The sequence below is a fragment of the Elephantulus edwardii genome, unplaced genomic scaffold (assembly GCF_000299155.1).
Source record: "Elephantulus edwardii isolate Elephantulus edwardi_28Jun2011 unplaced genomic scaffold, EleEdw1.0 scaffold00274, whole genome shotgun sequence".
Classification (NCBI taxonomy): domain Eukaryota; kingdom Metazoa; phylum Chordata; class Mammalia; order Macroscelidea; family Macroscelididae; genus Elephantulus; species Elephantulus edwardii.
This window is the reverse complement of record NW_006400024.1, coordinates 270,260-274,651: the sequence shown is the minus strand read 5'-3', so window position 1 is coordinate 274,651 and position 4,392 is coordinate 270,260.

The following is a 4,392-nucleotide window of genomic DNA, read 5'->3' as shown; positions in this document are numbered from 1 at the left end:
TAATAGCTGTTGTTGTTGTTGTGTACCATAGGGTTGGGGCCAACCCCTAGCCACCTTCTAGTGGGTTCTCTGAGCCAGTTAATCACTTGGAAGGGGATTGCCCATCCTTTCCCCACAGAGCAGCTGCTAAGGAATTGTGCTAACAAACAAAAGATACATGGTTTGAAAGATCAGCTACTCCATGGAAGGAAGATGAGAAATCTTCTTACCTGCTTACTGCCTCTGAAAATTCTCTGGAGGGTCTGCTTCGAGTCAGTTCTGATGATTCAAAACAACAGAAACAACTTTTAAAATTATAATTAGATTAGCTTAAATAGACCTCTTAAAGGGTAAAAATTTATGTAAATTTAATTCTCTTTCGACTAAATTGTCCCTACTAAAATGACATCTCTAAGAATCTTGTATTTTAGGCTAGTGTGGTGATAAAGACACGTAGTTGGCTTTTCTGAGGATGGTTGTGTTTTGTATGCTCTTTTCTTATAAGAATCTCTCTCGTATACCTTTTGGATAAGTAAATTCCTTCTCTGAGAAACTGAGGACATGAAGTTAGCTAGCAAGACCTTGTGTGGGATTAGGATTGCTGTAAGGTTCCTCGACAATCTGCAATAGGCAGATGGCACAGTCTTACTTGCTGAAAGGGAAAAGGACTTGAAGTACTTACTGAAGAAGATCACAGACCCCTGCCTTACACGCGGATTAATCCTCAATAGAAAGAAAGCAAAACTCTCACAAGGGGACGAATGAGTAACATCATAATAAAAGGAGAAGTAGCGATGTTTCCTACTATTCATTTCACTTGGATATGCAACCAACACCCTTGGAAGCAGTGGTCAAGAAAACAAAGAGATGTACTGCATTGGGCAAGCCTGCCCTTCAGGACTCCCTTAAAGTGCTGAGAAGAGATATGAGTTCATAGACTAAGGTATGCCTGACATAACACATGCTATTTTAAATTGTTTTATATACATGTGAAGGATGGACTATGAATAAAGACCGAAGAAGAGTCGAGGCCTTTGGATTGTGTTATTAGCTAAGACTATGGAATATACCACAGACTGACAAAAGAACTAACAAGTCAGTCTTGGAAGAAGTGGTTAGACACAAAGAAGATGAGATTTCATTTCACATATTTTGAGCTTTTTAACAGGAGAATAAGGAGAAGAAAAAAAAGAGGTATCCTCTTTGTCAATTTGGATACCTCTTATTTCCTTCTCTTGCCTTATTGCTATTGCTAAGACTTCCAATACAATATTGAATAGGAAAGGAGATAATGGGCATCCTTGCCTAGTTCCTGTTCTCAAGGGGAATGCCTTTAATGTCTCCATTGAGGACAATGTTGGCTCTTGGGTTTGTGTAAATACTTTTTACTATGTTGAAGAAATGCCCTCTAATCCTATTTTATTGAGTGTTTTAATCAGGAAAGGGTGTTGGTTTTTGTCAAAGGCCTTTTCCGCATCAGTTGATAGGATCATGTGGTTCTTGTTCTTTGCTTTGTTAATGTGATGAATTACATTGATTGTTTTTCTTATGTTGAACCATCCTTGCATAACTGTTAGGAATCCCACTTGGTCATGATGAATTATTTTTTTGATGTATCGTTGGATTCTATTGGCCTGGATTTTATTCAGGATTTTTGCATCTATGTTCCTGAGAGATATTGGACTATGGTTTTCTATTTTGGTGATGTCTTTACCTGGCTTTGGTATCAAGGATATGCTTGCTTCATAGAATGAGTCTGGGAGAATTCCATCTTTTTCTATTTTCTGAAATAGTTTATGTAGAATTGGTGACAGTTCTTCTGTGAATGACTCAGCAAGAAAAATAGTGGACATTGTTGACCAGTTCAGCAAAGTGGCAGGATACAAGATCAACATACAAAAATCAATTGGATTTCTCTACAGTAACAAAGAGGAGGATACTGCCCGTCTTCTCTCAAGGAGCAACTAGTGGCCTTGAACTGCATGCCTTCTGGATTGCAGCGCAGCATCTTGCCACTAGACTAAGGTGAGTCTCATACAGACCATGGTCTTCACAATCATTTGTTATGCATCAGAGAGTTGGACAATGACCAAGGAGGACAGAAGGAGAATTGATGCCTTTGAGCTGTGGTGCTGGAGAGGAGTATTGAGAGTACCATTGACTGCTAGGAAAACAAACAGATTCATCCTGGAAAGGGTTAAAACGGGTGGCTCTTTGAAGGCAAAGATTCTGAGGCTCCGTCTAACATACTTTGGACATGTTCTAAGAAGAGACTGGTCCTTGGAGAAGGACATCATGCTGGGGAGGGTGGAGGGACAGCGCAGGAGGGGAAGGCCCTCTGTGAGGTGGATTGATTCAGTGACTGGGATAATTGGGATGGGAATGTCAGAGACAGTGCGATTGACACAAGACAGACCAGAGTTTAGGGCTGTTGTGCATAGGGTCACTATGAGTCGTGAGCAACTTGACGGCACATAACAACAACAACAACAACAAAATCAAAGAGGATACAGAATTGGAGCTGAGAAAAACAATACCCTTCACAGTAGCTAATCCAAAGAGTAAATACTTAGGAGTAAACCTAAACAGAAGCACAAAGGATCTGTTCTAAGAAAATTAAAAAACATTATTACAAGAAACAAAAAGAGAACTGGAGAAATAGAAGAATATCCTTTGCTCAAGGATAGGAAGACTCAATATTGTGAAAATGACAATACTACCAAAGGCAATGTACATGTTCAATCCAATCCCAATACAAATACCAATTCCATTCTTCAACGAGATGGAAAAGGAACGGAAAGACACCCTGATTAAGCAAAGCACTTCTTAAAAAGAGGGAAAAGGTAGGAGGCATCTCACTCCGTGATTCTAAATCTTACTTCACTGCCATGGTGGTCAAGACAGCATGGTACTGGTACAACGACAGACACATAGATCAATGGAATAGAATTGAAAAAACCAAAATCAGCCCATCGACCTATGGTCAAGTGACTTTTGACAAGGAGATGAAATCAGTTACGTGGGGAAATGGTAGCCTTTTTGACAAATGGTGCTCTCAAAATTGGAAAACTATCTGCAGAAAAGTCAAGCAAGATCCACACTTCACTCCATACACAAAAACCAAATCAAAGTGGATTGTGGATCTAGGACTAAAACTAAGGACTATAAACTGTATTAAAGAAAAGCTTGGAAGAAGTTTAGAAGTCCTAATACACAACATAAACAGTCTTCCAAGCATCTTGGGAAATCTACAAACAGGAGAGGATACAGTAGATGAATGGGACCTTCTAAGAATCAAATTTTTATGCACAGCCAAAAACTTCTCTAACGGGATAAAAAGGAAGCCACAGATTGGGAAATTATTTGGTAATGACATGTCAGATAAGGGACTTATATCTAGAATTTATAAAATACCCAAGCACCACAACAAGATAAAAGTAAAAAATGGGTAGTTGAAAAACGGGTACATGATATGAACAGACACTTCACCAAAGAAGACATTCAGATGGCAAAAAAAAAAAAAAAACATGAAAAAATGTTCAAAATCCCAAGCTCTAAGAGAGATGAAAATCAAAACAGCTATGAGATATCATCTTACCCCAGTCAGAGTAGTAAAATTTAGCAGAACAGCAAGCAATAAATGCTGGTGAGGTTGTGGAGAATCTGGAACCCTTATTCACTGTTGGTGGGAGTGTAAAATGGTGCAGCCACTATGGAAGGCTCTATTGCGCTCTCTCAGAACATTAGAAATAGAAATACCATTTGACCCAGCAATTCCATTATTGAAAATTTACCCAAAGAAACCATAACTGCCACCCAAGCAGATAAATGCACACCCATGTTTATATTATTGTTCATAATAGCAAAGAGATGGAAACAACCCAAGTGCCCATCAACAAATGATTGGATAGAGAAAAGAAGCTCTGGTATATTCACAAAATAGGATACTACGCAACACTGGAAAACAAGGAACTCATGCAATACTATTCAAAAGGGGTGACTCTGGAGGACATTATGCTGAGTGAAACATCTCAGTCAAAAAAGAACAAATACTGCACAGCGCCACGGTTGTAAAACGGGACTGATGTCGGAGTTGGGGGGAATCTAAGAGAAGAGAGGATAAATAAGGCATACTGCATTGAAACAGATGAGGGAGAGAATTGTTTAAAAGGATTATACGATTAAGTATTGTTTTTATGACAAGATTCCAGAAAAAGAAATTCATAGTAAAGTGAACTGTGGACTTTGAGGGGAGGGGATTGTATAACAATGAAAGAATTTAAGAATTTTTTTTTCAAAGAGAAAGGTGAACTGGGGGGGAAGGGTGGGCAGGGAGGAAAATTTGCAACAATGAATGAATGAATGGGGAGGATATTAAATGAGATGGATATAGTGTAAAATAAAAAATATAAA